At 35.3% G+C, this 27,570-nt stretch overlaps 1 long non-coding RNA gene and 1 other non-coding gene across 5 annotated transcripts in view; both read left to right on the forward strand.

Annotated features, from left to right (window-relative positions):
• The window catches only part of LOC109501093, a 44,405-nt gene extending 31,175 nt beyond the window's left edge, over positions 1-13,230 (forward strand). For all 4 annotated transcript variants that reach the window (XR_006598976.1, XR_006598975.1, XR_006598977.1 and 1 more), the window contains 2 exons: positions 11,999-12,062; positions 13,182-13,230. This is a non-coding gene — a long non-coding RNA (uncharacterized LOC109501093). The remainder of the gene's footprint in view (positions 1-11,998; positions 12,063-13,181) is intronic.
• Positions 12,668-12,734, forward strand: LOC111561245. Its single transcript, XR_002743597.1, has one exon. It is a non-coding gene; the product is annotated as a small nucleolar RNA SNORD109A (small nucleolar RNA).
• Positions 13,231-27,570: the final 14,340 nt, after the last annotated feature.

The following is a 27,570-nucleotide window of genomic DNA, read 5'->3' on the forward strand; positions in this document are numbered from 1 at the left end:
ATAAACATAGTACCACCTTCTGTAAATAACACGGCACCAACACTAACTGCCTAACCTGCTTACACCAGGTCACCCACCCATGTGGTATGCCAGTACTGCACTTACAGGTAAAATTTGCCTCAGTCCCAGCATGGTGGGTCTCTTATTCAGAAGACCAACATAAACCTCTGTCCACATTACGTTTACTGACTAGAGAGTTCTGTGTGTTCTGTTCTAGTGGAGGTAGCATCAGGTCTTATTTAACATACAAAACAGAGCACACCTAGGGAAAACTCACCACACTCTGTTCATGGTCCAAACACTGCCCACTCCAGCCAAGGAGAGCCTCTGCAGCTGACTGGTCTGAAGGATAGAGAAGTCAAATGACAGCAGCAGAGTGCATACAGCATACATCAGAGACTCTCCTTGAAGTGCCAGGCCCTGGACAGTATGTGACCTCTTATTCATAAAGCCATTACATTAATGAGCAGGACTTAATAGGATTTCCTAACACAGAGAAGAAGACAGTGACATAGGCAAAATGCCAAGACAGAGGAATTCATCCCATAAGATAAAACAAGAGAAGGTGACAGCCAGAGATGTAATCAAAACAGATATAAAAAATATGTCTGATGGTGAATTTAAAGCAAAAACCATGGGTATACTCACTGGTCTTGAGAAAAGCATATGAGACATCAGGGAGACCCTTACTACAGATATAAAGAATTAAAAACCAAAAATGAAAAATGTGATAACTGACATTCAAAACTGACTAAATATAATGACCACAAGGATGGAAGAAGCAGAGGAATAGATAAGTGATAAAGAAGACAATATAATGAAAAATAATAAAGCTGAAAAAAAAAGAGAGAGAAAGAATGATTATGGAACACAAGAGTAGACTTAGTCAACTCAGTGACTCCATCAAACACAATAACATTTGTGTTATAGGAGTCTCAGAAGAAAAAGAAAGATAAAGAGGGCATAAAATTTATTTGAGAAAATAATAGCTGGAAACGTTCCTAATCTGAGGAACAAAAGAAAATCCAAATCCACGAGGCTCAGAGAACTCTTATTAAAATCAACAAAAGCAGGCCAACCTTAAGAAATATTATAATTAAATTTGCAAATTATAGTGATAAAGAAAAGTCTTAAAAGTGGCAAAACTTAAGAAGTTCCTGGATGAGGAGTTAAGATGGTGGAATAGTAAGGAAACCCTGGGATTTTCTCATCTGTTGAACAAAACTAGATCAACATCAAACCATTTTGAATACCTTGGGAATTGATCTGAAGATTAACAGAGCAATATGCAAAATTTGTGGGAGGGAACACAGCAGGTATATGGTGCAGAGAGGTGAATTGGAGGAGAGAAGAGCTGTGGTGGCACAGAGGGAAAAGAGTCATTTTCGTGGAGAGAAGAAATACAGAGGGGGAGGGAGAACAGCACATCATATTTGTGCATGAATGCATTCCCCCTGAAAGCAGTTAGAGAGAAAACACACACAGGGGACTGCACAAGAAAAATGTTCCCCCAAAAAATTGAAGGGGGAAAAAGGAAAAGGTTTCAATACCACCAGGTCTTTATAAATAGCAAAGCAGATACTGAAGTTTCAGAGGTCAGCTCCTGGTAGTGCTCTGGTGAGGAACCAGGGAGGACCCCTGAAGCAGACAGCATGGTCTGAATAACCCCTGGTCACGTGGGGAGAAGTGGTTCCCCTGATTGGAGTGAATCTGGTAGAGGTGATATGACCTCTCTGTAAGAAAAAGACCCAAATGTCCTCATCAAGCACGACCTTCACATTTATAGGAACAAAGATGCCAGCTGAAGTCATCAAACCCTGGTGGTGGTTGTGTGTTGCAATTTACCATAAACTCTGAGCCACTGTCACTACACAGTTGTGTGACTTTCTTAGGACAAGCCAGCCCTGGCCACAGCATGGTGAGACCCTTCCCCAGAAGATCACTGCTGGTCCGAACCATGGGGGGGGGGGGGAGTAGTATGAAGCATGGAGCTTTGAAACACAGCTGCACCTAAGATAAAACTCTGGATAGAGGCACCACCTTGTAGGCAGACAGCTCAGACACAGACAGGAGGTAGGTGGGGAGCTGATGGAAGTGAGAGACCCAGGAGGGGTGACTGTCAACGTGCAAACTTTCCACTCTGGAGACTAGAGTCCATTTTCACCAGTAGTCCACCAACGCTGATTGACCTTAGGGAGCTAACCAGCGCCACCAAGTGGAGAATGAGTCATTACACTAAACCCTGCCTGCCTTTGCCCTCCAGGCACATCTCCACTAGAATCAGAGCAGCAGACCCCTCACCCAAAAGACCAGCACAAATCCCTTCCATGAACTTCTACTATACATAGACTGCTGCAAAGTTTCAGCTTTAGGGGAAACTGGATCTAGCTTCATTTCAGTTTTTTTTGTTGTTCATGTGTTCATTTTATTGTTGCTTCTATTTCAATTTTTTCTTGTTTATTTTTCTTTTGTTTCTTGGATACAGAAAAGAGCAAATTTTACTTTATTTATTTATTATTTTATTTTTTAATTTTTTTAATTTTTAATTTTTCTCTCTTCCTCTTTTCTCTTTTTTTCTATTAAGTGTCTCTTAAGAAGCAGACCAAAACACACCTAAGATCTATCTTACTTTATTTGATTTAAACATTTTTTATTTCATTCTATTGTTATTATTTATTTTCTTCCTCCAAATTGACAAGATGGAAGGTTCACCTTCAAAGAAAGAACAGGAAGATATGATGGCCAGGGATTTAGTCAATGCAGATATAAGATGTCTGAACTAGAATTTAAAATAATAATTATATTGGGGCACCACGGTGGCTCAGCCAGTTGAGTGTCTGACTTCGGCTCAGGTCATGAACTTGCTGATCATGGGTTCAAACCCCATATTGGGCTGTGTGCTAACAGCTCAGAGCCTGTAGCCTGCTCCATATCCTGTGTTTCTTTCTCTCTTTTGCTCCCCACTTGCACTCTCTCTCTCTCATAAAAATAAATAAGGATTAAAATAATAATAATAAAATGAAATAAAATAATGATTATAAGGATATTAGCTGGCTTGAAAAAAGCTAGAAGACACCAGAGAATCCCTTTCTGCAGAGATAAAAGAAATAAAATCTAGTCAGGCCAAAATTAAAAATGTTATAGCCGAGATGAAAACCTAAATGAAGGTTGTAAAAAATGAGACTGGATAAGGGAGAGGAGCAAATTAGTGGTACAGAAGATAAAATTACGGAAAATAATGAAGCTGAAAACAAGAAGGAAACAAACATCAGAGATCATGAGGGCATACTTAGGGAACTCAGTGATCTATTACAAAGTAATAACATTCATATTATAGGGATCCCAGAAGTTGAAGACAGAAAAAAAGGGGCAGAAGGTTTATGTGAGCAAATTGTAGCTGAAAACTTCCTTAATCTGTGGGAAGGACACAACATCAAAATCCAAGAAACAGAGAACCCACATTAAATTCAAGAAAAGATGGCCATTGCCAACATATATCATAGTCAAATTCACAAAATACACAAATAAGGAAAGGATCTTGAAAGCAGCAAGGGAAAAGAGTCCTTAACCTACAAGGGAAGATACATCAAATTCATAGCAGATCAGTCCACAGAAACTTGGAAGACCATGAGTCAGGATATAATAAATGTGCTGAATGGGAAAGTTACACAAGCAAGAATACTCTATATAGAAAGCGTGTCATTCAAAATAGGAGATATAGTTTCCCATACAAACAAAACTTAAAGTGGTTGTGACCACTACACCATCTGTAACAAGAAATTTTAAGAAGAACTCTTTGAGTGGACGAAAAAAAGTCTAAAATCAACAAAGACTAGAAAGGAACAGAGATATCACCAGAAATGCCAACTGTACATGTAACACAATGGCACTAAATTCATATCTTTCAATAATCAGTCTGAAAGTAACAGGACTGAAGAAGATTATATATATGTGTGTATATATATATATATATATATATGAAATATATAATATAAATATATATTATATAAATATATATTATATAAATATATATGTAATATAAACATATATTTTATATATATATATATATATATATATATATATGAAAAGACGGCAGTCCAAAACCTTTGGGATGAAGCAAAGGCATTCCTAAGAGGGAAGTATATTGCAATTCAGGCCTACCTCAAGAGGAAAGAAAGGTCCCAAACACACAACCTAACCTTACATCTACAGTATCTAGGAAAGGAAGAGCAAATAAAGCCTAAAGCCAGCAGAAGAAGCGAAATAATAAATATTCAAGTAGAAATAACTGATATAGAAGCAGAAAAACCAGCAGAAAAGATTAACAAAACTAAGAACTGGTTCTTTGAAAGAATTAACAAAATTGATAACCCCCTAGCCAGACTTATCAAAAATAAAAGAGAAAGGATCCAAAAATCATGAATGAAAGAGGACAGATCACAAACAACACCACAGAAATACAATTATAAGAAAATATGATGAAAAATTATATGCCAACAAACTGAGAAATCTGGAGGAAATGGAGAAGTTACTAGAAACTCGCAAACTACATAAACACGCACACACTTCCAAAACTCAAACAGGAAGAAATAGAAAGCTTGAACAGACCCATAACCAGTGAAGAAATTGAATCAGTTATCAAAAATCTCCCAACAAATAAGAGTCCAGGACCAGATAGCTTCTCTGGGGAATTCTACCAGAAATTTAAAGCAGAGATAATACCTATCCTTCTCAAGCTGTTCCAATAAATAGAAAGGGAAGGAAAACGTCCTGACTCATTCTATGAAGCCAGCATTACTTTGATTCCTACACCAGACAGAGACTCAGTAAAAAAAGAGAACTACAGGCCAATATCCCTGATGAATATGGGTGCAAAAATTCTTAATACAATACTAGCAAATCGAATTCAACAGCATATAAAAGAATTATTCACCATGATCAAGTAGGATTCATTCCTGGGCTGCAGGCCTGGTTTAACATTCGCAAATCAATCAATGTGATACATCACATTAATACAAGAAAAGAAAAGAACCATATAATCCTGTCAATCGATGCAGAAAAAGCATTTGACAAATGCCTCGAGAAAGTCAAGATAGAAGGAACATACTTAAACATCATAAAAACCATTTTTGAAAAGCCCACAGCTAATATCATCCTCAATGGGGAAAAACTGAGAACTTTCTCTCTGAGATCAGGAACATGACAGGGGTGTCCACTCTCACCGCTGTTGTTTAACACAGTGTTGGAAATTCTAGCATCAGCAATCAGACAACAAAAGGAAATCAAAGGCATCAAAATTGGCAAAGATGAAGTCAAGCTTTCGCTTTTTGCAGATGACATGATATTATACATGGAAAATCCGATAGACTCCACCAAAAGTCTGCTAGAACTGATACATGAATTCAGCAGAGTCGCAGGATACAAAATGAATGTACAGAAATCAGTTGCATTCTTATACACTAATAACGAAGCAACAGAAAGACAAATAAAGAAACCGATCCCATTCACAATTGCACCAAGAGGCATAAAATACCTAGCAATAAACGTAACCAAACATGTACAAGATCTGTATGCTGAAAACTATAGAAAGCTTATGAAGCAAATTGAAGAAGATACAAAGAAATGGAAAAACATTCCATGCTCATGGATTGGAATAATAAATATTGTTAAAATGTCAATACTACCCAAAGCTATCTACACATTCAATGCAATCCCAATCAAAATTGCACCAGTATTCTTCTTGAAGCTAGAACAAGCAATCCTAAAATTTGTATGGAACCACAAAAGGCCCTGAATAGCCAAAGTAATTTTGAAAAAGAAGACCAAAGCGGGAGGCATCACAATCCCAGACTTTAGCCTCTACTACAAAGCTGTAATCATCAAGACAGCATGGTATTGGCACAAAAACAGACACATAGACCAATGGAATAGAATAGAAACCCCAGGACTAGACCCACAAAAGTATGGCAAACTCATCTTTGACAAAGCAGGAAAGAACAGCCAATGGAAAAAAGACAGTCTCTTTAACAAATGGTGCTGGGAGAACTGGACAGCAACATGCAGAAGGATGAAACTAGACCACTTTCTTACACCATTCACAAAAACAAACTCAAAATCAATGAAGGACCTGAATGTGAGACAGGAAACCATCAAAACCCTAGAGGAGAAAGCAGGGAAAAATCTCTCTGACCTCAGCCACAGCAATCTCTTACTCGACACATCCCCAAAGGCAAGGGAATTAAAAGCAAAAATGAATTACTGGGACCTTATGAAGATAAAAAGCTTCTGCACAGCCAAGGAAACAACCAACAAAACTAAAAGACAACCAATGGAATGGGTAAAGATATTTATTTGCAAATGACATATCGGACAAAGGGCTAGTATCCAAAATCTATAAAGAGCTCACCAAACTCCACACCCGAAAAACAAATAACCCAGTGAAGAAATGGGCAGAAAACATGAATAGACACTTCTCTAAAGAAGACATCCGGATGGCCAGCAGGCACATGAAAAGATGTTCAACGTCGCTCCTTATCAGGGAAATACAAATTAAAACCACACTCAGATATCATCGCCTCACGCCAGAGTAGCTAAAATGAACAAAACAGGAGACTATAGATGCTGGAGAGGATGTGGAGAAATGGGAACCCTCTTGCACTGTTGGTGGGAATGCAACTGGTGCAGCCGCTCTGGAAAACAGTGTGGAGGTTCCTCAAAAAATTAAAAATAGATCTACCCTATGACCCAACAATAACACTGCTAGGAATTTACCCAAGGGATACCTGGTGCTGATGCATAGGGGTACTTGTACTGCAATGTTTATAACAGCACTCTCAACAATAGCCAAATTATGGAAAGAGCCTAAATGTCCATCAACTGACGAATGGATAAAGAAATTGTGGTTTATATACACAATGGAATACTACGTGGCAATGAGAAAGAATGAAATATGGCCTTTTGTAGCAACGTGGATGGAACTGGAGAGTGTTATGCTAAGTGAAATAAGTCATACAGAGAATTACAGACTCCATATGTTTTCAGTCCTGTGTAGATCCTGAGAAACTTAACAGAAGACCATGGGGGAGAGGAAGGAAAAAAAATGGTTAGAGATGGAGGGAGCCAAAACATGAGACTCCTAAAAACTGAGAACGAACTGAGGGATGATGGGGGGTGGGAGGGGAGGGTGGGTGATGGGTATTGAGGAGGGCACCTGTTCGGATGAGCACTGGGTGTTGTATGGAAATCAATTTCACAATAAATTTCATATTAAAAAAAAGAAACTCACAAACTACAAAAACTGAAACAGGAAGAAATAGAAAATTTGAACAGACTCATAACCTGCAAAGAAATTGAATCAATAATAAAAAATTTCCCAACCACCAAGCATCCTGGGGCAGATGGATTCTCAAGGGAATTATACTAGACATTTAAAAAAGAGTTAATATCCGTTCCAAAAAATGGAAATAGAAAGAAAACCTCCAAACTCATTCTATGAAGCCATATTACCTTGATTCCAAAACCAAAGACCCCACTAAATATGAGACTTACAGGCCAATATCCCTGATGGCCCTGGATGCAAAAATTCTCAAGAAGATACTAGCAAATGTAATTCAACAGTACATTAAAAATATTATTCACCATTTTCAAGTGGGATTTATTCCTGGGCTGCATGACAGGTTCAATATTCACAAATCTGTCAATGTGATACATCACATTAATAAAAGAAGAGATAACAAGTATTTGATCCTGTCAATAAATGAAGAAAAAGCATTTGACAAAATACAGCATCCATTCTTGATAAAAACCCTCCACAAAATAAGGATAGATGTAACATATCTCAACATCATAAAAGCCATCTATGAAAGACCCATAGCTAATATGATCCTCAATGGGGAAAAAAAGAGTCTTTCTCCTATGGTCAGAAACAAGACGAGGATGCCCACTCTTACTGTCACAGATCAGTAATCCTAAGTTCTTTCTTATCTGACAAGAGAGAAAATGCAGAAATAAAAATGAGAGAGTCTAACTTCTGGGAGGAGACAAGAGCCCCAGACAGGGATTTCGTCCCCATATTTACCGAGCTTTCAAGATCTTACATACATGGTGAATGTGCAGAAGAAAACAATCAGGTAGTAGTCATTAACTCGTGTGTATAAGAAGCAAAGGGTCTGGGGGGCAAGTGGCCTTTGCAGTTGTGATCAAAGCATAATACCACACTGGTTCCAGATGGAAAGTAGTTTCCTGTAGGTGATACAACTAATTAGCTGTTTTCTTTAAATTTTAAAATTGATGGAGCATGCAGCTTTAAGTATAGCAAGTTACTCATTTTGCTATCTAACCTTGGGTGCTTTCACCCTGCCGCACTTTCTGCTCTATGCCTTGCTCTATTTAATGACAAAACTTGGGCGCTTTTGCCCTGTGGCAGCTTTTCACCCTAAGCCTTTTTAACCCATTTATGTAAGTGTAAGGAATTCTTGAACCTATTTCCCACGTCTTACCATTAGTATTTAACATAGTCCTGGAAGTCTTAGCCTCAGCAATCAGACAAGAAGAAATAAAAATCATCCAAATCAGCAAGAAAAAGTCAAACTTTCACTATTTGCAGGCGATATGATAAACTATGTAGAAAACCTGAAAGATCCCACTAAAAAATGGGTAGAAATAATACATGAATTCAGCAAAGTCACAGGGTATAAAATCAATGTACAGGGGCGCCTGGGTGGCTCAGTCAGTTGAGCATCTGACTTCTGCTCAGGTCATGACCTCACAGCTTGTGAGTTCGAGCTCCGCATCAGGCTCTGTGCTGACAGCTCAGAGCCTGGAGCCTGCTTCAGAATTCTGTGTCTCCTTCTCTCTCTCTCTCTGCCCCTCCTCCACTCACTCTCTCTCTCTCTCAAAAAAAAATAAACATTAAAAAAATTAAAATCAATGTACAGAAATCTGTTGAATTTCTATACACCAATAATGAAGCAGCAGAAAAAGAAAACAAGGAATCAATCCCATTTACAATCACACCAAGAACACGAAGATACCTAGGAATAAACTTAACTAAAGAGGTAAAAGACCTGTACTCTGAAAACAAAAGAATACTTATGAAAGAAATTGAAGATGACACAAAGAAATGGAAAAGCATTCCATGCTTATGGATTAGACAAACAAACATTTTTAAAATGTCTATACTACTCAAAGCACGGTATACAATTAATTCAATTCCAATAAAAACACCACTGGTATTTTTTGCAGAGATAGAAAAAAACAGTCCTAAAGTTTGTATGGAACCACAAAAGACCCTCAATAGCAAAAGCAATCCTGAAAAATAAAAATGAAACTGGAGGCATCACGATTCCAGTTTTCAATCTGTACTACAAAGCTGTAGTCATCTAGACAGTATATTACTGGCACAAAAATAGACACATAGTTCAATGCAACAGAATAAAAAAATGATAAATGGACCCACAAGTATATGATCAACTAATATTATCACAGGAAAGAATATCATATGGAAAGAATAGTGTCTTCAACAAATGGTGCTGGGAAAACTGGATGGCGACATGCAGAAGAATGAAACTGGACCACTTTCTTTCACCATACAAAAAATAAATTCCAAATGGATGAGAGGCCTAAATGTGAGACAGAAAACCATAAAAATCCCAGAAGAGAACATAGGCAGAAACCTTTTGACCTTGGCTGCAGCAACCTCTTACTAGACATGTCGTTGCCATGGGAAAGGGAAACAAAGGCAATCATGAAATATCATCAAGATAAAAAGCCTCTGCACAGTGAAAGAAACAATCAACAAATTAAAAGGCAGTCTACCCAATGAGAGAAAATATTTACAAATGACAAAACTGATTAAGGGTTAGTATCAAAAATCTATATCAAATTCAACAACCAAAAAAACAAGTAATCCAGTTAAGAATTGAGTAGAAGACATGAATAGATACTTTTCCAAAGAAGACATCCAGATGGCCAACAGACACATGAAAAGATGCTCAACATCACTTGTCATCAGGGAAATACAAATCAAAACCACAATGAGATAGCACCTTACACATAAGAATGGCTAAAATTAACAACACAAGAAACAACAGGTGTTGGTGAAGATATGGAGAAAGCACATCCTTCTTGCACTGTGGTGGGAATGCAAACTGGTGTAGCTATTCTAGAGAACAGTATGGAGGTTCCTCAAAAAACTAAAAATAGAACTGTACAATCCAGCAATTGCACTATTAGATATTCACTGAAAGGATACAAATTATAGATTCAAAGGGGTACATGCAGCCCAATATTAATAACAGTGGAATTAATAATTTCGCATACAGTGGAATATTACTAAGCCATCAAAAAGAACGTAATCTTGCCTTTTGCAGTGATGTGGATTGAGCTAAAATGTATTATGCTGAGCATAAGTCAGTCAGTGGAAGATAAATACCGTATGATTTCACTCATATGTGGAAGTTAAGAAATGAAATAGATGAATCCATGAGAAATATGGGAAGGGCAGAGAAGGAAACAAACCACAGAAGACTAATGATAGAGAACAAACTGAGGGTTGATGGAGGGAGGTGGGTGGGTGATGGGCTAGATGGGTAGTGGATACTGAGGAAGGCACGTGTTGTGATGAGCACTGGGTGTTGAATGTAAGTTATGAATCATTGAATTCTATTCCTGAAACCACTATTGTACTGTATGTTAAACAACCAAAAATTTAAAAATATATATCGTACATGTGTTAATCAGATATATTTATTATATCTATTTCTTATTTTCAGTTATTTGCTATTAATATTTGATGCTCTTGCAAATAATAGTGCATTAAACCTAATTCAGATGTTGGAAAATCAGCAATATCAGGAAAATGACAAAAATATCCTTCTTGTAGGATGTTTTCTGTGACTTCTGAAAGGAAATGTATATTGTACCTTAGTAAGGAGAACTGGATTTTGTGTTTAAAAATCCATATGTTTGGAAGCACTTCCAGATTAATGAGGGCAAGTCATGGAATACATTTGGCTTGTGTGTGTTGTGTACTGAAATATAGTTGCTCCTAGTGAAATAAAACAGAATGGTGTGGGGACAATGATACTATGCTTTCAATATGAACATGTATCTTCTCTGGCCAGGGACTATAGACCTATCAAATGAAAGTAGTATCACATTGTATACTGTTTTCAGGTCTTAACATAACTTAATAATATTTTAAGTGATATAATCCAACTTCACAGATAACTTTTGATTCTGGTTCTATCTTATTGAATAAATATATCAGAATTGAAAACTCACCCACTGCAATATCACTTTATGTATCACTCTAAAGAGAAGGATTCTGGGAAGCTTCTGGAATTGCCATTAAAACCAGATATACTAAAGCCAAGTTAAATGTCTACCTGTGCTGTTTTTCACTGTAAGGCAAATGCAAGTGTTAACTTGTTAAAAACATTAATGTGGTGTGAGGAAATTTTATTGGTTGGTACTTGTCCTGTCTGGATCATTAATAAGCATAAGTACTTGGGGTTGCTGAGGTCCAGCTGAGTGGTCTTCTGATAAGACAAGTAACAATTTTAGTATTGTTCAATTGATCAGGTCATCAATAATCTTCAGAATACCCCTTATAATACCCTGTCATAATACTCCTAAATAATCTCATAATACTCCTACTATGTGCTTTTAGTTTTTCACATCACAGGGCATTTTTAACATCACAATGTATTTTTAGTCTATATTGGGTGGAATACAGCTTTAGAATTTCCCATTTTAGAGAAACTGCTGTGTACATATTTGAATACCTCATTGAAGAAAATTATTGGCCATTTGGAAAGTAAATAACTCTGGAAGGAAATAAGTGAATAAATGATATGACGAAGTAACAAAGGACCAAGGAACTATGATGTTTGTGGCAAGGGGTGTCTGTATGATTAAAACAGAACAAATGTTATGTCTTATTTTTAATTAATTTAATGCATTGTCTCATCTTTTCTTTTTTGGTAATGTTTTTCAGGTCAAAAGCTAGAACAGGTTACTATTTTTTTTTCAAGCGAACAAGTTACTTTCAAGAAAGAAAGGTTAGTTGCTATCCTGGTACTTTTGAAATTCTTATGTGTTTTTGACCAGTGATATCAGTATTTCAAAATCTGTGAGTTAGTTCTTTCAAAAGTTCAAGGAAAAATATTTTAATGATAGATATTTTTCCCAATGAATATACCTATGTGGATCAAGGAATCCTCATTATTGTTTCTTCACTTTTTAATATATCTTTTCAAAATAACTTGAATAACTTTGGGGAATCATTTCCATATTTCTTTTTTCACAATTTTGTATTGAATAAAAATAATCTTGTAGTGAAATTCAACTGTGATAAATACTGATTTTTTATATTTATCTGAAATATTCATATATAGATGCTTCTACTTATATTTATACTATAATCATATTATTTTTGGTACCTCATTTGCTCCTTAAAATTTTAGCTGATTAAGGGGTTTTATATATCCCCAATATATCTTATCTAATTTATTAGAACAAAGGTAGCATTTTAATGGTATATATATGAATCATATTATTAAGATACTAAATAAAATGTCTACTACATGTTTACTGTTCTTTAATCAAACCTACACAAAATCAGCCTGTTTATGGAAATGATTATTTGTTGGGAGGGTGCCTACCTAGATCAATGATGAGCACAATTGTCTGAGGATCCTGAGGGATTGATTCCAGATGTCAATCTGAGGTCCAGATGAATTGCCCTTTACTAGAACAAAAAAGACTTTCAAGGCCTGGCTCTCTTTGGTGACCTCTCAGTGCCAACACAATACCACTGTTAGCATGATTTATATTTTTCTAAGAAAAGAGCATTTGTGTCCTATTTTATAAGGCACTATGCACATTTAGATATGATCAGTAATCCAAGACTTGCTCCATTTTCTCACTTTGAACACACAGTTGTAGAGAGATACTTGTATATAGAAAATATGTTCTTAAGTAACAAATAAGAGAATAAAAATGAATGAATTAATAAGGAGAGAAGCAATAGTAGTGGGTACTGAAATTCCCATTTGGACTAAAAGAAGAAAAAATGTATGCCTATATTAAATAATGACAATGGAACCAATTTTAGTTTTTTGTTAATTTTGCTTTTGAATATTTTTTGATACCTTGTTTTTGCTTTTCTTTCTGTCAAGTTTTGCTGAGATAGGATTGGAATCAGGTTTTCCACTTCAAGGAATAGAGGTGAGTAACAACAAAGATCTTTTGAAGTTCATATGTCATATTCTGTGTGCCAGGTCCTGAGGTCTCTGTGTTCATCTTTTAAGAAGCTTATTTATGAATATTTTTATAATGTGTCATTTTCCTCATTGAGACTCTTATCAGGGTTATCTACATTATTGTATCATTATAATTTGTTTTTTCATTGTAATTATTTTCTGCTTTGATGGAAACATGTAGAATTTAAGAGAATTTTTTTGGCAGTTTCAGATCAGATAAAAAATTGTTATAGTGAAATCCAAATATTATCAGATTTTCTGTATTTGCTTAATTATTGAAATTTCAGAAGAGAGACTCCATGATTCACAAAGCTTTTGTGGTCACACTGCATTACATTTCTGCTTCTACCTTAATTTTTGAGGATTGACTTGAATTATTTCTCAGTTTTACAACATGAGAAGCCGTATGTGAAATTTTGTTAGATCTCTTTAAGACCATAAAATTTTTATATGATTAAATTCTCAATAATTATTTTGAAACACAAAATGGTTCAATTTTCAATACTATTCTGTACTTAAAAAGATATGATGTTAAAAGCATCAAATGGAGAGATATGGAAATATCATATCATTATGATTTCTTACTAAAACTTGAAATATGCATCCTTAAGAAAAGTGGTTTCTATATTTCCTGGCATGCCTTGTTGAGGATTTTGTGTTACTTGGGACCTAGTGGTTAATGCTTTATGAATAGGCAATTTTTGGGGGGTGGGAGGGAGGGGTGGGTGCGTGATGGGTATTGAGGAGGGCACCTTTTGGGATGAGCACTGGGTGTTGTATGGAAACCAATTTGACAATAAATTTCATATATTGAAAAAAAATAGGCAATTTTTTCTTAACAAAGTTCTGTCACAACTCCTATCAAGTACTACTCATTTTTGTATTAATTTATTATGGATTTTTTATTTATATTTATTCTCTAGAACAATAGGAGGTAATTCTAAAGGACTCAGTCATAGATCAAAGAGGGAATTATTTCTGCCAGGTATTGAAATGACTCTAGAACCTCAATCATTAACAAACCTTTGAACAGGCATACAGATATCAGGACCAATAGGACATGTTTTTTTGTTTTTTTGTTTTTTTGTTTAATTTTTTTAACGTTTATTTATTTTTTGAGACAGAGAGAGACAAAGCATGAACGGGGGAGGGTGAGAGAGAGGGAGACACAGAATCTGAAACAGGCTCCAGGCTCTGAGCTGTCAGCACAGAGCCCGACGGGGGGGCCTGAACCCACGGACCGCGAAATCATGACCTGAGCCGAAGTCGGCCGCTTAACCGACTGAGCCACCCAGGCGCCCCAGGACATGTTTTTATTTAAAAAGCGTATTCTCGCAAGCCCCTACTTGTCTATTTGCTACCATTAGTAGATTCACAGGTTCATGGAATTGGTGCTACTATCTCAATCCAAACAGTATAATAGCATATTGATGCATAATATCTATGCAGTAAATTGTCCATATTAGTATGCTATAATAGTACAGAACTCAGACATACAAGAAAAATATAACGCAATAGAATCTTCCCTATGACCAGATCCAGCCTCATAGCCCCAAATGCAATTCTTCTAAAAATGTATTTCACTTTTTTTATTTTTTTGTTATTTTTTTGTTTATAAAAATGTGATTATATAATTTTGCTCCCTTTGTGACTGCATCATTTGCTCAAGATTCTTACTAGTTAGATGAACATTTTATTTGAAACATCAAATTCATTACTGTAAATTTTTTAGTAATATCTTCTTATTTTGTATTTCTTACAGACATTCATATCTGTTATCTATCATTCTTGATTAATCTTGCTAGGAGGATTTCAATCATATTAATTATTTCAAATTATTATTTTTTGCTATTTTTTCCTTTTATAAGCATGCTTTTTATTTTGCTTATTTCTGCTCTCAACCTCTTTAAGTTTTCCTTATACTCTTCTGGATTATTATTTATCTTTATCTAGATTCTTGTAAAATAGAATTGATCGATTTTTTAGCCTTCCCTGATTCTAATATATTTTTTCACTCTAAATTTCCCTGTAAGCACTTTCTAGTTTCATGAGCACAAGTTTAGCATTTACATCTTCACTATTACTCATATAAATATATTTTCTAGTTTCTATGTTGATTTATTTTTGAATTATGGATTATTTATAAAGGCATTGGTTAATTTCCAAGAAGTTAGGCTTTTTCTTTTGACTTTTATTACTCATTCCTAACCTAATTTCATATGATAAAAAACATACTTTGATGTTATTACTTTAGAATAATTTTTTATCTCTGTCATGGCCCCGGGTATGGCACAATTTAATAAATATTACAGTTATAATTACACTAGCATGTAATTATATCATTGTGGATCCAGTGTTCTCTACATGCCAGGTAGTTCTATTTTGAAATTATCTTATCTATATCTCTTGAATATTTACTAATCTATGATCTGAAAATGAGTTACTCATGGAAAGTCATATGGGAGATAGTCATGGAAATAAGATCACTGTGTGGTTTCTACAATGTTTGGAATATTTGTGATTTTTCTGTCTTGATTAATTGGTTTGGATGGTGCAAATTTTTATCTGTACAATTTTCATATATGCACTTTTCTACACATATATTATATTTTAATAGAAAGTTTAAAATATCTCAGGGGTACCTGGGTGGCTCAGTAGGTTAAGCATCCAACTCTTGATTTTTGGCTCAGAGCATTATCTCACGGTTTATGGGATCAAGTCCTGCATCAGGCTCTGTGCTAACAGTGCAGAAAATACTTGGTATTCTCTTCCCCTCTCTGTCTCCCTGCCCCTTCCCTGCTCTCTGTCTCTCTCAAAATGAATAAACATTTAAAAATGACATTTTTAAATTTTTTAAACTTCATTTAAAAATGAAAATAAAATGAAACAAAATAAAATGAAATATCTCATCAAACTAACCCAAATATTAGCTAACACATTTCTTAGGAATATCGTCTAATATTTGTAAATGTGTTACTTGGTACCTAAAGATTGATGTTTTTAGGATAGGTTGAGTGTTCTCTTTTAAACACATATATTTTCATCTATTTTTCCCCTTCGCTTCCCCCATGGTCTTCTAAACAGAGAGGGTGGGAGGCAAACCACAAGAGACTATTAAATACAAAAAACAAACTAAAGGTGGATGGAGGAGTGGGGGAGAGGGAAATTGGGTGATGGGCATTGAGGAGGACACTTGTTGGGATGAGCACTGGGTGTTGTATGTAAGCCAATTTGACAATAAATTATATTTATAAAAAGCCACATACATTTTCAGTAAATTGTAACATTACACTGACAGTTATACCAAGATAGACTTTCATTACTAATCACTTAAATATTATTATTAATTGCAAAGCAAAATTAGTATTCTAAGATTTAGATGTTCTGAAAAAGCCATTGAATAAATTACAGCTTTAATAAAATATTTATTTATAATAAGCTACATTCTGATAATATATGCAAGAATGACAATGGAGGACAAAATTTATTACACTGATAAAAAAGTGTTCCCATAAAAAATAATCAGGGTAGCTTCCTGATTATAGTAGGAATTTTTAAGATTCTGGCATTCTATTTGTTTCTTTCCAGATAAATTTGAGCAGATTTATGTTTGTTGTATGGATTTTTCTTTTCATGTGTTTGCCTTTAGTGCTGGCAATTCATAATTGAGAGTGAAAGAATAAGAAAATAAATATAAAGGTATAGTTATGTTACCTGAGTTAGGTGGTAAATTAATCACACAGGATATAGAGAATTTTAATCTAGCATGATGTTTACTTAGCTTTATAGAAGTCTGTAATATGCAAAATGGACTAATGTCATATCATTGAGAGATCTAATAGTTACTCATGCACAGTTTTATTTTGCACTAACCACCCTATAAATATTTTATGACTTAATTCATATAGAAGCCTAGGTGTGTGTGTGTGTGTGTGTGTGTGCGCACGTGCGCCTGATACGGAGAAACAAAAATATCTAGTTGTCAGTGCACTTTGTATATATACAGACAGAGTAATGTTAAGATTTACATATCAAACATGCCTTATTCAACTCGAGTGAGGCTACAGGTCATGCATTCCAAGTAGGGTTAGCAGGTTAAAGTCTCTTTGCACATAACATTTCACAATTATTTTCTGTCAGTATTTTCTAAATAGACTGTGTGAAAATAAATCCAAGGTCTTTTCTCCAGGCCAGCCTAAGTATGTGGTGAACTCATTACTTACTGTCTTATTTATAAAAAATTGTAATCACATTGAGAGATTATAACAAAGTTGGCATTATGGAATAGATACTGAAGTGTTAGTAATCATGCTGTTGGTTTGACTTAAGATGACTTAAGAGAAAATTGGAAAAACACATAGAGAAAGTGTTGATATGACTCCTTTATCTAGAGAATTTAGCTGTATGTGTGTGTGTGTGTGTGTGTGTGTGTAATAGAAATAATGTCGCTAAATAGAAAAATTTTAGTTTTTAGTATTAACGGAGACAAAAAATTAAAGAAGGAACTGTAAGTGCAGATCAGGTAAAAATATGAAGTTATATCTAGGGATTAAATCAGTAGATGAGAACTTAGTAGTAATATTATTGTTCTAATGTGGGAAAATGTTGCTTAGGATAGAGAAGGGAGACAAAGTTTCTGAAATCAAGTTTATATAAAGTGTTGTTTTGGTGTGGATTAATTCTTGCTTGAATAACCTAAATGGTAAATTTTGAAAATCAATTTTTGCAACATTATTTACTCTGTTATAATGTCTGTGTGTGTGTGTGTCAACATTGCCATATCCCTAGCTAAACCATCACCATACAGAAGTGGATATGAAGAAGCTTGTGAAATTACCATACTGTCAGCTTCAATAAACTAAAGCTGAAATGTTCACTGTCTTAATATAGTATAAATAACAACCCTGTAAGAAAGTAACTCAGTTATGAAGGAGGCATGGGAAGATGGCAAAGTAGGAAGACCTTAAACTCACGTCATTCCATGATTACAACTAGATATCACTCACATCTGAGTAAATAAACTAGAGAGTTATCCAAAGACTAGCAGAACAAACTCCACAACTAAAGGTGTGGAAAAAGGCACATCAGAGAAGTTAGAAAAGGTAGAAGTTAGAAGGGTAGAAAGGGCAGAAAAGAGTTGCTTGCAGAAAGGAGGGAGCCGCAATAGCAGACAGGGAAAAGCACCGGGGATCCCACATGGGGAAAACAAATCCCCATAATGTCTGGATTTGAAAACCAGAGGGGCTGAATTCCATGAGTTTGTATAGCCAATAGGACTTTGAGCCTGTAACTTTAAAAGTCAGCCAACTCAGCACTGGGTAAACTGGTAAGGCCATTGATAGCTTGGTCTCTATCTATCTATATCTATTAAAAAGACAATAATTCAAAGGGAGACAACATAGAAGTGACAGCTTGCTTAAAGTGAGGGAGGTCTGTTTATATTGATTTCAGAATGTGCTGGGGGACTGCTCTAGAAACAAAGGAGCTGGTGGATGCCTTTTCCTCCCCCACCCCCCAACATAAACATAGAGACACCTGCAGGATATAGCACTGCACAGACAATGGTTACATAATCTGCTAGCAGTGCACCCCACCCACAAGTTCTCCCAAGAACTCATCCACTCCAAGCCTATTTGCCTCAGCCTTTAGCTCAGCATGCATTTTATTAAGGCCACACACACCCTGCCTAGTCACTGACTCTCTGTGCCATGGCCAAGCAGCCAACATGCTTCTGAGGATCTGTTCAAGGACTATAGACTCAGTGCAAAATTTTCTAACACTAACACCACACCCCTGAGCCCTTCTGGTGTGACACCACCTCAGCTGGCCTCCCTGGTTCTCACTAACGTTAAAGACAGTAAGAAAAACCCACAACAGGCAAGAAGTCAGTATAGATGTCTGAAATGAAAGGAAAAGTGACTCAGACACGATATCAGGATGCAAGCAACATACATGGGTGCCAGGTTCTAGTGAACGGAAGACACTGCACTGCAGAGCACTACATGACCTTTTCTTCACAAAGTCACTACTTTCAAGAGTAGAAGATATAACAGACTTTCCTGACACAGAAAAACAAACACAGAGAGGTAGACAAAATGAGGAGAGAGAGGAATATGTGCCAAATGGAAGAACACGAGAAAAATCACAGCAAGAGATCTAAGTGAAGGAGAAATAAGTAATATGTCTGATACATAATTTAAAGTAACAATCATAAAGATACCCACTGGATTTCAGAAAAGGATGGAGGATATCAGTGAGAATTTGACAAACAGATAAAAATAACATCAGAGATAAAGAACTCAATAAATGAAATAAAAAAATACAACAGATGAATAAAGAATAGGCTACAGGAAGCAGAGGACAGTATCAGTGACCTGGAAGAGAGAATAGTAGAAAGCAATCAAGATGAATAGGTGAGAGACAAACAAATACTGCACAATGAGAATAGACCTAAAGAACTCATTTACCTCATCACGTGTAATAAAATTCACATTATAGGGACTCCAGGATAAGAGAGAGAAAGGAGGACACAAAATATATTTGAAGAAATAATGGCTGAAAATTTCCTGAATCGAGGGAGGGGAACAGATCCAGATTCAACACACATAAAGTTTCCCAACAAATTCAACCCTAGGAGGTCCACACCAAGACACATAGTAATTAAAATGGCAAAATATAATGATTCTGAAAGAATATTAAAAGTTGTAAGAGAAAAGAAGACAATTACATACAAAGGAAACCCCATAAATAAATCAGATGATTTTTCAACAAAAACTTTGCAGGCCCAAAGGAAATAGCATTATGCATTCAAAGTGTTGAAAGGGAAAAATCTATAGCCAAGAGTTCTTTTCCAGCAGGGCTATCATTCAGAATATAAGGAAAGCTGAATAGTTTCTTAGAAAACAAACGTTAAAAGAATTCATGACCACTAAACCAGCCCAACAAAAAAGATTAAAAACCTCTCAGTGGAAAACAAAAATCATAAGTAAGAGTAAGAAAAATAGAAAGTACAAAAGCAAAAAAAATATTAAGTATACTTATAAAAATCACTCAATACAAGCACAAAATAAAAGGATATAAAATATGATGCCAAATATCTGAAATGCGGATGGAGAGGAATAAATTAGTACAAAATTAAGCAGACATGAGTTTAACATAGGCTGCTATATGCAGAAAATGTTAGATATAAACAGAATGATAACTGCAAATCAAAAAACAATAATAGGAAAAAGAATAAATAGTTGGAAATCCAAGTATAATGCTAAAGATACACAGCAAACCATAAAAGAGCAAATGAAGAAAGGATAAGAGAAAAACTACAAAATAACCACAAAATAAGTAATAACATGGCAATAAGTGCATATTTATCAATAATTACTTTCAATGTAAATGAACCAAATACTAAAATCAAAAGACATAGGATAATAGAGTGAACATGAAAACAAGACCCATCTATATTCTGCCTACAAAAGATTCATTTTAGGCCTAAAGACACCCGCAGATAGAAAGTTAGGAAATGGAGAAACATTGATCATGCAAATGGATGTCAAAGGAAAGCCAAAGTAGCAAACATATGTCACACAAAATAGGCTTTAAAACAAAGTCTGTAACAAGAAACTAAGAAGGGCACTATGTAATATTAAAGGAGACGATCCAACCAGAAGATGTAACAATTGTAAATATCTATGCACCCAAAATAGGAGCAGTTAATACATAAACAATTAATAATAAACTAAAGGAAATAATATATAATAATATAATAATAGTAGGGGAAATTAACACGCACATTTACATCAATGGACAGAAAACCTGAACAGAAAATAAGGAGAAATATCTTTGAATTACAAACTGGACCAGATGGATTTAACAGATATATTCAGAACATTTCATTCTAAAACAGAAAAATACACATTCTTTTCAAGTTCACATGGAACATTCTCTAGAATAAATCACACAGTAGCCCACAAAACTAGCCTCAACAAATGCAAGTTCAAAGTCATACCATGTGTCTTTTCTGATCACAACACTATGAAACTAGAAACCAACTACAGGAAAAAGTCTGGAGAGACTACAAACACATTTAGGTTAAATAACATACTAATAAATGATGAATGGGTAAACGAAGAAATCAAGAAATAAATTAAAAATGCATGGAAAACAAGTGGTCCAGGTTCATTCTTCTGCATGTCACTGTCCAGTTTTCCCAGCACCACTTGCTGAAGAGACTGTCTTTATTCCATTGGATATTCTTTCCTGCTTTGTCAAAGATTCGTTGGTCATGCGTTTGTAGGTCCATTTCTGGGTTCTCTATTCTGTTCCATTGATCTGAGTGTCTGTTCTTGTGCCAGTACCATACTGTCTTGATGATTACAGCTTTGTAGTATAGCTTAAAGTTTCGGATTGTGATGCCTCCTGCTTTGGTTTTCTTTTTCACTCATATGAGGACTTTAAGAGACAAAACAGATGAACATAAGGGAAGGGAAACAAAAATAATATAAAAACAGGGAGGGGGACAAAACAGAAGAGACTCATAAATATGGAAAACAAACTGAGGGTTACTGGAGGGGTTGTGGGAGGGGGAAGGGGCTAAAAATGGGTAAGGGGCACTAAGCAATCTACTCCTGAAATCATTGTTGCACTATATGCTAACTAATTTAGATATAAATTTTTAAAAACATTTAAAAACATACATGGAAACAAATGAAAATGAAAACAAAACAGTCCATAACTTTTGGAATGTAGCAAAAGCAGTTCTAAGAGGGAAGTTTGCAACCACATTGGCCTAACTCAAGAAGCAAAAAGAAGTTCAGAAAATAACCTAAACTTACACCTAAGGAAGGTAGGAAAAGAAAAACAACACCCAAAGCCAGCAGAAGGAAAGAAATAATATTAGGGTAGAAATAAATTGTATAGAAACTAAAAACACAATACAGCAGATCAAGGAAACTAAGAACTAGTTCTTTGAAAAGATAAAAAACATGATAAATTCATCAAGGAGAAAGAAAAAGAGAATTAAAATAAACAATATCAAGAATAAAAGAGGAAAAAATAAAAACCACCACAACAAAAATGCAAACCATGGTAAGACAATATTATGAAAAACTATGCCAACAAATTTGACAACCGGGAAGAAATTAATAAATTCCTAGAAACACATAACCTACCAAAACTGAAGCAGAAAGGAATAGAAATTTGAACAGGCTCGTTACCATCAAGGAGATTGAATCGGTAATTTAAAAAAATCTCAACAAACAAAAGCCCAGGACCAGATGGCTTCACAGGGAAATTCCACAAAACATTTAAAGAAGAGCTAATACCTATTATTCTCAAACTCCCAAAAAATAGAAGGAGGAGGAAAACTTCCAAATTCATTCTCTAAGGTGAGTATCACTCTATACCAAAGTCAGATAGACATCATTAAAAAAAAGGTAACAGCAGACCAATAACTGATGAACTTTGATGCAAAACCAGCAAACAAAATCCAATACATTTAAAAAAAAAACATTCATCATGATCAAGTGGGGTTTATCCCTGGGCTGCAAGGGTGGTTCAAAATTCTCAAATCAATCAATGTGATACATCACATCAATAAGAGAAAGTATAAAAACATGATTATCTTAATATATTCAGGAAAAGCATTTGAAAAAATACAACCCTCAACAAAGTAAGTTTAGAGGGAACATACCTCAACATAATAAAGGCCACATACAAAAAAAAAACCCACAGCAAATATTACCCTCAATGGGGAAAAACTGAGAGTGTTCCCTGTAAGGTCAGGGACAAGACACACATGTTCACTCTCATCACCTTAATTCAACATAGTACTTGAATTCCTATTCACAGAAACTAGACAACAAAAGGAAATAAAGCACATTCAAAGTGGTAAGGAAAAAGTAAAAAATTTACTATTTGCAGATAACATAATACTCTATACAGAAAATGCTAAAGATTCCACCAAAAATATTAGAACTACTAAATGAATTCAATAAAGTCACAGGATAAAAAAATCAATGTGCATAAATTTGTTGCATTCCTATACACCAATAATGAAGCAGCATAAAGGGAAAACAAGGAATCAACCCCATTCACAATTGCACTAAAAACCATAAGATACCTAGGAGTAAACATAGCCCAAGAGATAAAAGATCTGTACTCTGAAAATGATACAACACTAATGAAAGAAGCTGATGAGGATACAAAAAAATGGAAAAACGTTCCATGGTCATGGGTTGGAAGAACAAACGTTGTTAAAATGACTATAATACAAAAGCAATCTACACCTTCGGTGTAATACCTATCAAACAAACATCAGCAGTTTTCACAGAGCTAGAACAAACAATCCTAAAATTTGCATAGAACCACAAAAGACCCAGAATAGCCAAAGAAACCTTGAAAAAGAAAAGCAAAGCTGAAGACATCACAATTCCAGCCTTCACGTTATATTACAAAGCTGTAGTAATCAAGACAGTATGGTACTGATACAAAAACAGATACATAGATCAATTGAACAGAACACCCAGAAATGGGCCCACAAGTATATGGTCAAATAATCTTTTGAAAAGCAGGAACAAATATCTAACGGAAAAAAGACAGTGTCTTCAATGAATGGTGCTGGGAAGACTGGACAGCAACATTAAGAAGAATGAAATTGGACCACTTTCGTACACCATACACAAAAATAAAGTCAAAATAGACAAAAGACCTAAATGTGATACAGGGAACCATCACAATCCTAGAAGATAAAACAGCAACTTCTTTGATTCAGGCTGCAGCAACTTATTACTTGATGTGTCTCTGGAGGCAAGAGAAATAAAAGCAAAAATGAACTATTGTGACCTCATCAAGATAAAATGCTTCTGGGGGCACCTGGGTGGCTCAGTCGGTTGAATGTCTGACTTCAGCTTAGGTCATGATCTCACAGTTCGTGGGTTCAGGCCCCACATCAGGCTCTGTGCTGACAGCTTGGAGCCTAGAGCCTGCTTCAGATTCTGTCTCCCTCTCTCTCTCTGCCCCTCCCCCACTAGTGCTCGCTCTCTCTCTCTCTCTCTCTCTCTCTCTCTCTCTCTCGAAAATAAATAAATGTTAAAAATATTTTTAAAAGAAGATAAAATGATCCTGCACAGCATGGGAAACAATCAACAAAACTATAAGGCAACTGACAGAATGGGAGAAGGTATTTGCAAAGTACATATCTATAAAGGGTTAGTATCCAAAATCTATAAAGAACTTGCCAAAGTCAACAAGCCCCGTCAAAAACAAAACAAAACAAATAATCCAGTGAAGAAATAGGCAAAAGACATGAATAGATATTTTTCCAAAGAAGACATCCAGATGGCTAACAGACACATGAAAAGATGCTAAACGTCACTCATCATCAGGGAAATACAAATCAAAACCGCAATGAGATACCACCTCACACCTGTCAGAATGGCTAAAATTATCAACTTAGGAAACGAGATGTTGGCAAAGATGTGGAGAAAGGAGCACCCTCTTACACTGTAGGTGTGAATACAAATTGGTGCAGTCACTCTGAAAAACAGCATGGATGTTTAAAAAGTTAAAAATAGAACTACCTTAGGATCCAGTAACTGCACTACTAACTACTTAACCAAACAATATAAATATACTGATTTGAAGGGGCACATGCTCCCCGATGTTTATAGCATCATTGTTATAGCATCCATAAGTTGAATATATATATACACACACACGCACACACACACACACACACACACAATGGAATATATAAAAAAAGAAAAATGAAATATTACCATTTGCAGTGATGTGGATGGATCTAAAAAGTATAATGTTAAGCAAAATAAATCAGAGAAAGACAAATACAGTATGATTTGACTCATATGTGGAAGTTAAGAAACAAAACAAAGAAAAGGAAAAGGTAAGAGAGAGAGAGAGAGAAGAAACAGTCCCTCAATTATAAGTAAAAAATCTGATGTTTACCAGTGAGGATGATTATAAATGGGGGGATGGTTAAATAGGTGATAAAGGTTAAGGAGTTCACTTGCAATGAGCACAGGGTGATGTATGGAAGTGCTGAATCACTATATTGTATACCTGAAACCAACATAACAGTGTATGTTAACTAATTGGAACTAAAATGAAAACTTTAAAAATTATAAGGAAAAAATACATTTACAATACTATACTGTAAAAAAAAAAAAGTCCATGTATAAGTGGACCTGCACAGTTACAACCCATGTTGTTCAAATGCCAACTGTACTATATAAATTTACTTATATATTAAATCTTAAAAAGTCAAATTCATAAAATCAGAGAACGGAATGGTAGTTTTCAGGGGCTAAGGGGTGAGGAAAGTGAGCAGATTTTGGTCACAGGGTAATAACTTCAGTTTTAAGATTAATAGTTTCTGAGAATCTAGGGGCGCCTGGGTGGCTCAGTCAGTTAAGCATCCGACTTCAGCTCAGGTCACGATCTCACGGTCTGTGAGTTCGAGCCCCGCGTCAGGCTCTGGGCTGATGGCTCAGAGCCTGGAGCCTGCTTCCGATTCTGTGTCTCCCTCTCTCTCTCTGCCCCTCCCCCGTTCATGCTCTGTCTCTCTCTGTCTCAAAAATAAATAAACGTTAAAAAAAATATTTTAAAAAAATAGTTTCTGAGAATCTAATGTAAAGCATAATGACTGTAGTTAATACTGTATTGTATACTCAAAATTTGCAAACAGATGTCTTAAATATTCTCACCATAGTAAAAAAAAAGGTAACTATATGAGGTGAGGGATGTATTAATTAACTTGATTGTGGTAATCATTTCACAGTGCATACTTCTATGAAATCATTGTGTTTTAAACCTTAAATATGTAAAATTTTTATTTGTCAATTTTACCTCCATAAACTCTTAAAAAATAGATCAATTAGGCAAGATTAATTAAGAAATAAAAAACTTAACACCTAACAGGCATCTGTAGAAATACAGATACAACAATAATAGAATATACATATTGCCCAAATGCCATGGAGCATTCTCCAGAAAGATTATTTGTTAAGCCATAAAATCCACATCACTATATTTAAAAGAATTGAAATCATTCAATTCATAATCTGTGACCACTAAGATATTGTATCATAAATGGATACAGAAAGAAATTTGGGGAATTCATAATGAGGTGGAAATTAAACAATACACTCCTAAAAACCTTACAAGTCAAAACTGAACTACTGGGACTTCATCAAAATGAAAAGCTTCTGCACAGTGAAGGAAACAATAAGCAAAACTAAAAGGCAAATGACAGAATGGGAGAAGATATTTGCAAATGACGTATCAGATAAAGGGTTAGTATCCAAAATCTATAAAGAACTTACCAAACTCAACACTCAAAAAAACAAATAATCCAGTGAAGAAATGGGCAAAAGACATAAATAGACACTTCTCCAAAGAAGACATCCAGATGGCCAACCAACACATGAAAAAATGCTCAACATCACTCATCATCGGGGAAATGCAAATCAAAACCACAATGAGATACCACCTGACACCTGGCAGAGTGGCTAACATTAACAACTCAGGCAACAACAGATGTTGGTGAGGATGCAGAAAAAGAGGATCTCTTTTGCACTGCTTGTGGGAATGCAAGCTGGTGCAGCCACTCTGGAAAACAGTATGAAGGTTCCTCAAAAAACTAAAAATAGAACTACACTACGACCCAGCAATTGCACTACTAGGTATTTATCCATGGGATACAAGTGTGCAGTTTCGAAGGGACACATGCACCCCCATGTTTATAGCAGCACTATCAACAATAGCCAAAGTATGGAAAGAGCCAAAATGTCCATTAATGGATGAATGAATAAAGAAGATGTGATATATATATATATATATATATATATATATATACACACACACACACACACACACATATATATATACACACATATATACACAATGGAGTATTACTCAGCAATCAAAAAGAATGAAATCTTGCCATTTGCAACTACATGGATGGAACTGGAGGGTATTATGCTAAGTGAAATTAGTCAGTCAGAGAAAGACAAAAATCCTATGACTTCACTCATATGAGGACTTTAAGAGACAAAACAGATGAACATAAGGGAAGGGAAACAAAAATAATATAAAAACAGGGATGGGAACAAAACAGAAGAGACTCACAAATATGGAGAACAAACTGAGGGTTATTGGAGGGGTTGTGGGAGGGGGGATGGGCTAAATGGGTAAGAGGCACTAAGGAACCTACTCCCGAAATCATTGTTGCCCGATATGCTAACTAATTTGGATTTAAATTAAAAACAAAAAACAAAAACAAAACCTATCTATA

The sequence above is a fragment of the Felis catus genome, chromosome B3 (genome assembly GCF_018350175.1).
Source record: "Felis catus isolate Fca126 chromosome B3, F.catus_Fca126_mat1.0, whole genome shotgun sequence".
NCBI classification, from domain to species: domain Eukaryota; kingdom Metazoa; phylum Chordata; class Mammalia; order Carnivora; family Felidae; genus Felis; species Felis catus.